The 12,934-nt window shown below is 45.7% G+C and overlaps 1 long non-coding RNA gene across 1 annotated transcript in view; it reads left to right on the forward strand.

Annotated features, from left to right (window-relative positions):
- The first annotated feature begins 3,274 nt into the window (after positions 1-3,274).
- Positions 3,275-12,934, forward strand: part of LOC134911321 (uncharacterized) — a 93,224-nt gene continuing 83,564 nt past the window's right edge. Inside the window, exon 1 of the long non-coding RNA XR_010176478.1 lies at positions 3,275-3,400. This is a non-coding gene — a long non-coding RNA (uncharacterized LOC134911321). The remainder of the gene's footprint in view (positions 3,401-12,934) is intronic.

The following is a 12,934-nucleotide window of genomic DNA, read 5'->3' on the forward strand; positions in this document are numbered from 1 at the left end:
GATTGCGTACGCAAGTCTTTTGTTAGGGACACGTGTACGCAAAACAAAGATCCACCGTAACACAATTTCTACCTTTATCAATGTAGGTGATCCCTGATCATCTACCGCACACCACACTGACTGTCTTATCTCCCAGACAAGCCGTGTGTTGGTCTATATTTTAACTATTACCTCTACTATGAAATAACAGCAAATCTCTTTTTGCACTTTCTATCAACTATAAAACTTGGCAAACAGGAATAGTGATATACGAAATTTGAAAAAGAAATGCAGATAAATGTATGCGTGCGTGTATACGCAAGACAGAAGAGAAATAAAACAGTTTTAAAAGACACAAGCGTTTTGTTCTTACTTCCGGTTCCCGGATTCCTTCAGCACTCTTTATCTAAGCGAAGCAGACGCTTATCCCGTCAGCACTGCGAGACAACCTCCCACCCTTTGCTGGGGGGATAATGTCTGCTGATCTACCTAGTGCAGATATGAGAAGGATAGGACGAGTCCCCAATTGACAATGCTAAATTCCCTTGTCGTATAAACAACCCTTTATGAAGTCTAAGAACACTGTACGCTGTTTGCTTAAGAAGTACCGTAATGGTACGCTAGTTGCGTAACGATCGCTCAGCCGTAGGCGAGACGCTCAAGCGTCACGTTCGCTCACGGCCCAGTGATCACAGGACACGTTATTGGCTATGACTAGAGTAATGATTCGCTATGGCGTAGCGGACGCTCGAGACCACGAGGAGATCACCAGCGGCGCAGACGCTCACAACGCTATACCTTTATGTCTAAACCTTATACCAATGAAATACACAGAATACCTTAATGTGAATACAGGGTGTAAGTGCAACCTTGTGTAACCTGACTAACTACAAAGCTGCTTGAGCGTCACCGACGCTCAAGAGAACACTTAACACTATAGGAAATACACAGAATACTGGTTTAGGGTCCAAAGCCTATTAACTGTATTATATCTAGTATACTTGTAAAAAAAGGGGATAACAGTACAAATGATACACTACAATATAACAAAGACTTCCTAACCAAAATACAATACTATCTAATACAATACAATACTAGTCTAGGGGAGATACGAGAGAAAGAGAAGGGAAAGAGAGAGAGAGAGACGGAGAGAGATGAGAGAAATTGGCTCACAGAAAGACAATGATTACGGAGAGAAACTTACGCACAAGGGTAAACGATCGCATGCGCCTGGACATCCAGCACCCGATTTTCAGCAATGAGAACCGTTGAAGAGTGAGAGCTGGATGTGGTCGGCCTGCCTATTTATGCCCCACACACAATGCAATCTCATAGTCCCTACAATCCCATTGTCCATTGGATGAAGGAATTCGACCCTGTATCACAACAAAAGGTCATAGGTTGATTCATACAGGTGGGCTGTGACGATTTCAAACAGCTCAGGTGGGTGGGGAACTAGGTTTCCCGCCGCATACCTGAGTATGAGTAAATAGTAGAAATGGACATAAACTTCTTATGTCCATAACTATTCGCACGAGCGATTAATACGCTCCAAACCAACACCGGAATATTGCTAATTAAATACTCTTCCGATGGGTACCAAACACTGCTGTATGATTCCTGTTAGACCCTTCGTACAATACAAAGAGGGATTACTTTAAACAGGGACCTTCTATATTAACCAAACTTTCAGAAACTATCAAAGGGATCATGATCTATAAACTACATTAATTGTGAAAATATGTAACGACTGAGTCGCACGCTACGACTACATAAACTCTACCGTAAATACGCATACCGCGCCTGCGAGTGCACGCTATTGCGGGTATGCGCCTTCACGGGAGAGCGTACGCATGCGCAGCACGGACCAGTGTGCGGTGCAAATATGGCAACGTGTATGGGGATATTTTTCTGACTTTGACAGGCCATACATGCACAACAAATTTATTTTCTTGATGTCCACATCTATATGGAGGAGGGTAAGATCAACACATCCCTGTATACCAAAAAAACGGACCGTAACACTTTGTTGAGGTTCGATAGCTTCCACCCCAGAGCAACCATTAATGGTTTGCCGTATTCGCAAATGCTCAGGGTATGCAGGATTGACAGTGATCTAAAGGTCAGGGATCAACAGCTAGATGAGATGGTTAATAAATTTAAGGAGAGAGGATACCCTGATAGTCTGTTAAGAGGGGCACGTACCAAAGCCATTTCAAAGTCCAGACACGAGCTGCTGGCAGAAACAGATCCCAGGAGTAAAGGGAAAAAGTTCCCCTGGGTGAATCAGTTCAATACATCCAGCAGACATACCAGCAGAAGGGCCAAAGAACTATGGCCCATTATTTGTACTGACCCTGATATGACAACTTTGAGAGACACTAAACTGATGCCCAGCTACACCAGGAGCCGTAATATCAAAAGCCTAGTGGTGAAGACCAATATTGTTAAAAATTCGTTATCTACAGGCAATTTCCTGAAATCACGGAAAGGCTGCTATAGATGTGGATGCACCACGTGTAATTTTTTGGTCCCAGGGGATTCCTTTAAACATCCTTATTCGGGCAAAACCATTAAGTTAAGGGCAGCATATACATGTAACTCCAGATTTGTGGTGTATCTTTTGTCTTGCCCATGTGGGTTACACTACGTGGGCAAGACAGAGTGCACGTTTAAAGTGAGGATGACCCAGCATAGATCTGCCATAAGGGCAGCATTGGTGTCTGGTACAAGTGAACAGCCAGTAGCCCGGCATTTCGCCGGTGCCAGACACTCACTGGCGTCATTGAGATATCGCATAGTCGATCAGGTACCCCCTTCTATTAGGGGGGGTGACAGATCCACACGCCTTTTACAGCTGGAAACTCGGTGGATAATAAAACTAGAAACACTGAGCCCACGGGGTCTCAATGAATCCTTGGGGATGAGTTGCTTTGCATAGTCATGTGAACAAAATGTATGAGGTAGGCAGATAATAGTTAGAAGATATGATGCATATACAGAATGTAGGCTACTATACGAGGGGTGTAATATTTAATCTTTCTTAATAAAGGAGATGGTAATAAATAGATAAATAAGATATTACTGGTTCCGGATTTGCAGAGACACTACTAGTCGTGATGTTGTAATTAAGTATATTGATCACTGCACGAGTCATCTAAAGTTGTTCACGGTATTAGAAATTATGGAGTTTTAACATTTTATGTATGATATCTATGTGTGTCAGTGGGGTTTTTTATGACCTACACTGTCTTATTGATTGCACTATTGTTTATGTTTACAGAGCGCACCTTGGCAACGACCTCCCCCGCCCCCTGCATGACGGCACTGGCAGCTCGCGTCACGGGGCAGGGTCACCTGACCGGAAGCGCTGAGTCCGGAAGCCGGGCAGCGGCGAGGAGGAGACGGCTGGAGGCGTCTGGTAAGTGTATTTAAATGTTTGTATTACACTTGTTAAGTTCACTGTGTGTCCTGAAGACGGGGGCTTGTACCCCGAAACGTCGATAAAGTTTTCCAAACAGAGTTCACCTGTTTATCACAAGACTCCTGAGTGCCGCCTCGTTCTTTGCCATTTATATATATATATATGGCAGTATCACTGGACTGAACTTATACGCCAGTACCACTGTAATTATATGGCAGGATCACTGGACTTATACGGCAGGATCACTGGATTTATAAGGCAGGATCACTGTAATTATACAGCAGGATTAATGGATTTATATGGCAGTACCACTGGACATATATGGCAGCATCAATGGACATATACGGCAGTATCACTGGACATATCTGGCAGTATCACTGTAATTATATGGCAGGATACTGGAATTATACGGCAGGATCATTGGATTTATACGGCAGGATCACTGGAATTATACGGCAGGATCACTGGATTTATACGGCAGTAATGCTGGACATATACGGCAGTATCAATGGACATATATGGCAGGATCACTGGACATATACGGCAGTATCACTGGACTGGATTTATACGCCAGTACCACTGTAATTATATGACAGGATCACTGGAGTTATACAGCAGTACCGCTGGATATATACGGCAGTATCATTGGACATATATGGCAGTATCACTGGACATATATGGCATTATCACTGGACTGGATTTATACGCCAGTATCACTGTAATTATACAGCAGGATCACTGGATTTATACGGCAAGATCACTGGAATTATACGGCAGGATCAATGGATTCATACAGCAGTACCGCTAGACATATATGGCAGTATCAATGGACATATACGGCAGTATCAATGGACATATACGGCAGTATCAATGGACATATACCGCAGGATCACTGGATTTTTACGGTAGGATCACTGTAATTATATGGCAGGATCACAGGAATTATATGGCAGGATTACTGGATTTAAACGGCAGGATCACTGGAATTATACGTCAGGATCACTGGATTTATACGGCAGTACCGCTGTACATATATGGTAGTATCAATGGACATATACGGCAGGATCACTGGACATATACGGCAGTATCACTGGACTGGACATATACTCCAGTACCACTGGAATTATATGACAGGATCACAGTAATTATATGGCAGGATCACTGGAATTATATGGCAGGATCGCTGGATTTATACGGCAATACCGCTGGACATATACGGCAGTATCAATGGACATATACGGCAGTATCACTGGACATATACGGCAGTATCACTGGACTGGACTTATATGCCAGTACCACTGTAATTATATGGCAGGATCACAGTAATTATATGGCAGGATCACTGGAATTATATGGCAGGATCACTGGATTTATACGGTGTCAAAGTCAGAAAAATATCACGCTGCACATTGCCATATATGCACCTCATGCGTGTGCCCGCTGCACGAGCATGAGCTCTCCCGTACGTGCGTATATTCGCGGTCGCGTGCACTCGCAGGCGCGCGGTATGCGCATTTACGGTAGAGTTTGTGTGCGTCTAGCGGGCGACTCAATCGTAACATAATTTAGTCATATAATGTATTTTGTAGATTATGGTCCCTTTGATAGAATCTGAAAGTTTAGTTAATATAGCATGTTCGGGGACAAAGAGATTCCTCTTTGTTTGATACGAAGGGTCAGACAGGGGTTACACAGTGGTGTTTAGTATCCATCGGAAGAGAATATAATTAGCAATATTCCGGTGTTGGTTTGAAGCGGATTACTCGCTCGTGCGTATAGTCATGGACATAAGAAGTTTATGGACATTTACTATATTTGCACTTTATTACCCATGCGGCGGGAAACCCAGTTTCCCTCCCACCTGAGCAGTTTGAAATAGTCACAGCCCACCTGTATGAACCAACCTATGACCTTTTGTTATAATGCGGAGACGGATTCCTGTGTCCAATGAACAATAAGAATGTAGGGACCATTGTACTGTACTGTGTGTAAGTGTATATAAAGACAAGCCGACCTGGGCCAGCTCTCTACTCTTTTCAACGGTTCTCATCACTGATAATCGGGAGCTGGATATCCAGAAAGGCACTTGCGATTGTTCCCCTTGTGCGTAAGTTCTCTGCAACCATATTTATCTCCTATTTTGTTGTAAGCCATTCTCTCTCTCCTTTCCCCCTTTTAAATGTAATTATGTCTTTGTTGTATTTTAACGTGTAGTAACTCGGTTAGGTATTTTATGTTAGTTTGGTAGTGTATAATGTTATGATTCCCGTACTCCAGACCAGAGGAGATCTTTATGGCAGAGGTCTGAGTACTGGAAGGATATGCTGGTACGGGAGCAGGAAAGCCTAGTAACCCCTGGCGCCCTAACTCCGTTGTCTCGCCCGTGTTATCAGAAATCCCCTGCGAGACTATGGTTGCTTGAGCCCATGGCAGCCGCGTTCGAAGGGCGGATTATGTCTGCCCAACCCCGATGCCCCCTCAGGTCTTAATGGGAGACAAAGGGAAATCCGAGACAGGGTGATAACAAGGGGCCCTCTGACTAAGCAACCAGGCCAGGGGTTACAAGCTATCTAACTTAAACCAAAAGTATGTGCGGACAAACCGCCAGGGAAAAGGACAACCAAAGATCCACTGATCCGTTACTCCTATCCAGCACCGCTGGATACCAGAGTGGATTTGTGGGAGCGGAATCCTCCGCAAAAGCTCCAGAACACAATAAACTAAATAATAAATAGTAGCGGTCAAGCCGCAACACACGGCTACGCCGCGACTCACGAACACCACAGGATGTTAAAGGTGCTCGGTCGGACTCCAGGAATAGATGACAAATTCCGAGTACTGGATCACTGAGGACAGGAACAACCGGGTTGAGCAGGACTGGAAACTCTCTGTAACTGACACAGCAAACAGGAAGCTATCACCGGCGTCTGTGAGAAGTCCTGAGAGTGCTTAAATTTGGGAGCCCTCCAATCATGATCCAGACAGGGTAATCACATAATGATGCCGTGCAGCTGCATGCTGCACGGCCAGAATACACAAGCACTGATTAATTAAGACCCAGCAACGGGGAACGCGGTCTGATCGTGGCGTCCGCGTTGCTAGGGTCTGAGCGGCTCCGTGCGCCCGGCGTCTAGCGTTGCTAGGGAGCCGGCGGCTGTCTGCCTGCGGCGTCCCTAGTTGCTAGGCGCCGGGCCGCACTGACGGGCGGACCCTCGGCGCCTAACAGTACCCCCCCCTTGAGGAGGGGTCAAGGAACCCCTAAGGCCAGGTTTCTGAGGAAATTCTCGAAAAAATGCCCTTTTGAGCCTCGGGGCATGGAGATCCTCATCCAGGACCCAAGACCTTTCTTCTGGACCATAACCTCTCCAATGTACCAAAAAATAAAGCCGACCCCGGGACAACTTGGAATCGAGAACCTTCTCCACTAAGAACTCCTGCTGACCCTGTACATCTATTGGTGATTTCCCCTGAGAGATCTTGCGAGGAAATCTACTGGACGAAACATATGGTTTTAACAAGGAGCAATGGAAGGTATTTCCGATCCGTAAAGTTTTTGGTAAACGTAACCGGAAAGCCACTGGATTGACTTTTTTGATAATATGAAATGGTCCAATAAATTTAGGACCCAATCTGGCTGAGGTTTGTCGAAGTTTAATGTTGCGAGTCGACAACCATACCCTATCTCCAACTTTAAAAGTGCATGGCCGCCGGAGCCTGTCAGAAATTTTTTTCTCCCGAAATGCCGCTTTTCTGAGAGCCAGGTGCACTTTTCTCCAAATGAGTTTGAGATGAGAGGTCAAGGTCAGTGAGGAGACAGAGGAATGTTGAAAAAAGGAATTAGCTCTGGGGTGAAAACCAAAAACTGTAAAAAATGGAGATACATTGGTGGAGGAATGACAGGCATTGTTGTAAGCAAACTCTGCAAACGGAAGAAACTCAGACCAGTCATTTTGGAGTTTGGCCGAGTACAAACGCAAATATTGTTTTAATGATTGATTAACTCGCTCAGTCTGCCCGTTGGATTGGGGATGGTAGCCAGACGTTAAAGATAATTTCATCTTTAATGAGGCACAAAAAGACTTCCAAAATTGTGCAATGAATTGTGGACCCCGATCAGAAACAATATCAGTGGGTAACCCATGGAGTCTGAAAACATGGCGGAGGAACAAGACTGCCAATCCCTGGGCAGATGGCAATCGGGGAAGAGCAATGAAATGGGCCATTTTGCTAAAACGGTCCACTACCACCCATATGACTCGGCATCCGGCTGACAGAGGGAGGTCCACCACAAAATCCATGGAAATATGAGACCATGACCTAAGAGGAACATTCAAGGGCATAAGTTGACCGATAGGCAAGGAACGGGGAACCTTATGCTGTGCACAGACATGACAAGAAAAAACAAACTCCTTAATGTCCTTGGAAAGACCAGGCCACCATACCGAGCGGGAAACTAATTCAAAAGTTTTAGCGATCCCCGGATGCCCGGCAACCTTGCTATCATGGAACTCCGTCAAAACCGTTGCTCTCAAAAACTCGGGGACAAAAAGACGACCAGCAGGAGTATTTCCAGGAGCTTGATGTTGAAGCTGCTTTAACTGGGTAAATAAATCTTGTGTGAGACCTGCCCGAATGACTGAAGACGGAAGTATGGGAGTAACAGGACTGTTGTCTTGAACTGGAAGAAAACTGCGTGACAGGGCATCCGCCTTGGTATTCTTGGAACCTGGCCTGAAGGTGATAATGAACTTGAAACGAGTAAAAAATAAAGCCCAACGAGCTTGCCGGGCATTCAGCCGTTTAGCTGATTCAATGTATTGAAGATTTTTGTGATCAGTCAAAACTGAAATGGTATGAGTGGCTCCTTCAAGCCAATGCCTCCACTCCTCAAAAGCCCATTTAATAGCCAGTAATTCCCGGTTACCAACATCGTAGTTGGATTCAGCAGATGAGAATTTCCTGGACATAAAGGCACAAGGATGTAATTCCAGGGAATCCGGATCCTTCTGAGATAGGATAGCCCCTACTCCAACCTCCGAGGCATCAACCTCAACAATGAAAGGCAATTCTGGGTTGGGATGTCTGAGGACCGGGGCTGAGACAAAGGCTTGTTTCAAGGCCTGAAAAGATAACTCCGCTTCACGTGACCAGTTGGTAGGATCTGCTCCCTTTTTAGTCAGTGCCACAATGGGAGCAACTAGGTCAGAGAAAGAGTGAATAAATCTTCTATAGTAATTCGCAAACCCTAAAAAGCGCTGAATTGCTTTTAAATTGGTGGGTTGCGCCCAACTAAGGATGGCTTGGAGCTTCTTTGGTTCCATACAGAATCCCAGAGGGGAAATAATGTACCCTAAAAAGGATACCTCCGTGACATGAAATTCACACTTCTCCAGCTTGGCATATAGGTGATTTTCACGTAATTTTTTTAGAACCTGACGCACCTGGGTAACATGTTGTTCAATAGAGTCAGAATATATCAAAATATCGTCTAAGTAGACTACAACGAATCTTCCAAGAAATTCACGGAGCACATCGTTAATGAGATCCTGGAAAACTGCCGGAGCGTTGGACAGGCCGAATGGCATAACCAGATACTCATAGTGGCCTGATTGAGTACTGAATGCCGTTTTCCACTCATCCCCTGACTTGATTCTGATGAGGTTATATGCTCCTCTCAGGTCAATCTTAGAAAAAATCACAGCCGAACGTAGCTGATCAAAGAGGACAGAAATCAGCGGCAAAGGGTAAGTATTCTTTACTGAGATTTTATTCAAGGCTCTAAAGTCAATGCAAGGTCTGAGTGATCCATCCTTCTTCTCCACGAAGAAGAAGCCTGCACTTAAAGGGGATTTAGATGGCCTGATAAATCCTTTCCCTAGGCTTTCTTTAACATACTCATTCATGGCCACAGTTTCAGGTCCGGACAATGCATATAACCTTCCCTTAGGCAAAGTGGCACCAGGAATTAACTCGATAGCACAATCATAAGGCCTATGGGGAGGCAGAATATCCGCATTGCCCTTGGAAAATACATCAACAAAATCCTGGTATTCCACAGGAATGGGTGCGGGAATGACAGCAGCTATTCTGATGGGAAGCGTAATACATTCCTTATTACAGATGGTACCCCATTGTAAGATCTCCCCCGACTGCCAATCAATGATGGGATTATGAAAGGCCAGCCAAGGGTGACCCAGAACCACAGGAACTGCTGGGCAATGGGTAAGGAAAAACTCAATCTTTTCAGAATGCAGAGCTCCTACCGAAAGTAGAACAGGAGGTGTACAGAGAGAAATAACCCCATTGGACAAGGGACTCCCATCTAAACCATGCATGGTGATACACCTACCCAAGGCTAACTGAGGAATACCTAAGGCCTTAGCCCATGTTAAATCCATAAAGTTCCCTGCAGCTCCACTGTCCACAAAAGCCGAGACCGAGGAACAGAGGCTGCCAAAGGAAACTTTAGCTGGAACCAACAGTGAATTATTTGAGGAGATAAGCTGCAGACCAAAGTGAACCCCCTCACAACTCACTTGGTCGAGGCGTTTCCCGACTTGTTCGGACAACTACGGGCAAAATGTCCCTTACCCCCACAGTATAAACAAAGACCAGAATTTTGCCTTCTGGTTCTTTCTTCAGGAGACAGTTTGGAGAGGCCTATCTGCATGGGCTCCTCTATGTCCACAGGAATGGAAAAAACACAAGGAGAAGACCCGACAGATGCTCCTTTTTCAGCCCTCCGCTCTCTGAGACGACGATCAATCTTAATAGAGAGCTCCATGAGTTTATCGAGAGTCTCAGGAGCGGGATACTGAAGGAGACTGTCTTTTATAGACTCGGATAAGCCGAGGCGAAACTGACTGCGCAGGGCTGGGTCATTCCATCCACAGTCGTTCGACCAACGGCGAAACTCCGTACAATAAATCTCTGCGGGATTCCTACCCTGTCTGAGAGCACGCAACTGACTCTCGGCGGATGCCTCTCTATCAGGGTCGTCATACAATAGCCCTAAAGACCCCAGAAAGGCGTCTACAGACAATAAAGCCGGATCGTCTGTCTTTAAGCCAAAAGCCCAGGTCTGAGGATCCCCCTGTAGCAAAGAAATAATAATTCCTACCCGCTGAGATTCCGTACCTGAGGAGACTGGTCTTAAACGAAAATACAGTTTACAAGACTCTTTAAAATTAAAAAACTGCTTTCTATCCCCAGAAAAAACGGTCAGGCAGATGCATTTTTGGTTCAGGAATGACCCTCGGGGAAGTCCGTAACAGATCTTCCTGTGACCTCACCCGAAGGGACAGATCTTGAACCATCTGAGTAAGCTCTTGAATCTGGCTAACTAAAAGCTGGCCAGGATTTGGCCCAACACCGGAGGGATTCATGAGGCTGACAAATCTCCCAACAGAATAAGGGGAAAAAATTAACTCCAGTTTAATTTTAAATTTTAGTTTGGCCGGTGATAATGTTATGATTCCCGTACTCCAGACCAGAGGAGATCTTTATGGCAGAGGTCTGAGTACTGGAAGGATATGCTGGTACGGGAGCAGGAAAGCCTAGTAACCCCTGGCGCCCTAACTCCGTTGTCTCGCCCGTGTTATCAGAAATCCCCTGCGAGACTATGGTTGCTTGAGCCCATGGCAGCCGCGTTCGAAGGGCGGATTATGTCTGCCCAACCCCGATGCCCCCTCAGGTCTTAATGGGAGACAAAGGGAAATCCGAGACAGGGTGATAACAAGGGGCCCTCTGACTAAGCAACCAGGCCAGGGGTTACAAGCTATCTAACTTAAACCAAAAGTATGTGCGGACAAACCGCCAGGGAAAAGGACAACCAAAGATCCACTGATCCGTTACTCCTATCCAGCACCGCTGGATACCAGAGTGGATTTGTGGGAGCGGAATCCTCCGCAAAAGCTCCAGAACACAATAAACTAAATAATAAATAGTAGCGGTCAAGCCGCAACACACGGCTACGCCGCGACTCACGAACACCACAGGATGTTAAAGGTGCTCGGTCGGACTCCAGGAATAGATGACAAATTCCGAGTACTGGATCACTGAGGACAGGAACAACCGGGTTGAGCAGGACTGGAAACTCTCTGTAACTGACACAGCAAACAGGAAGCTATCACCGGCGTCTGTGAGAAGTCCTGAGAGTGCTTAAATTTGGGAGCCCTCCAATCATGATCCAGACAGGGTAATCACATAATGATGCCGTGCAGCTGCATGCTGCACGGCCAGAATACACAAGCACTGATTAATTAAGACCCAGCAACGGGGAACGCGGTCTGACCGTGGCGTCCCCGTTGCTAGGGTCTGAGCGGCTCCGTGCGCCCGGCGTCTAGCGTTGCTAGGGAGCCGGCGGCTGTCTGCCTGCGGCGTCCCTAGTTGCTAGGCGCCGGGCCGCACTGACGGGCGGACCCTCGGCGCCTAACATATAACTTGTATTGTGTATTCTTTTGCAATTGAACGTTCATTCATTCCCTTAAAAGGTGTTAGACCCTTAGACCGGTATTTGAGTGTTTATTATATTGCAAAAGGGTTCTCAGAGCGTAAGAGTCGCTCATACAGCTTTTTAACTAACAAGGTTACACTGTGTTGCATTTACACCTTATCACTGCACAAAGGTTTACAATTTAAGTACATTGTTTATGGTATTGTTACAAAGGTTTAACTCTGTGAGCGTCAGCGCCGCTCGTGATCTCCTCGTGGTCTCGAGCGTCCGCTACGCTTATAGCGTATCATTACGGTAACCGGCAGCCTATAGCGTGCTTGCCTTTACGTTTTAAGCCGTGAGCGAACGTGCCGCTCGTGCGTCTCGTCCACGGCTAAGCGTTTGTTATGCTACGTGCGTACTCTTATGGTATTCCATACGCCAATTGCGTTCAGTGTTCATTAACCTTTTAGAGTGTTTAATATAGGATATATATTAGGCTTTGTCAATTGGGGACTCGCCCGCTCTTCACATATCTGCACTAGGTAATTTCAGCAGACATTATCGGTCAGCAAAAGGCGGGAGGTAATATTCCTCGTAGTGCTGACCAGATAAGCGTCTGCTTCGCTTAGTAAGGAGTGCTGAAGGAATCCGGAACCGGAAGGTAGGAACAGTACGTTATTGTCTTTTAAAACCTGTTTAGTTTCTGTTTTGCGTACGTACGCATAAGCACACACACACCTGTATTTCTTGCTTAGTAGTATTTGTCCATATCTCATTCTCCTGGTTGCCATTTCATAATTGATAACGTGCTGAGAAAGATTTGTTGCTATTGGTAGTTAAAGAGTAAAAATAATACATTAAGGGGTAATTTGTAAAACACACACACAGCTTTGCCTAAAATACAAGGAGAGACCTGTGTGGTGCTCGGTAGATGATTACAGTTAAAGATCATCTACATTGATAAACGTGCTAATTGTATTTCTGTGAACATATCTGGCCAGCGCACACGTGTCTCTAACAAAAGGGTGAGACTAGCGTACGCGACGCAAGGGTCGACGCACGGAGCGTATATTACGCAACGGAGCGTCTGGGTA

This window comes from Pseudophryne corroboree, chromosome 4, assembly GCF_028390025.1.
Source record: "Pseudophryne corroboree isolate aPseCor3 chromosome 4, aPseCor3.hap2, whole genome shotgun sequence".
NCBI classification, from domain to species: Eukaryota; Metazoa; Chordata; class Amphibia; order Anura; family Myobatrachidae; genus Pseudophryne; species Pseudophryne corroboree.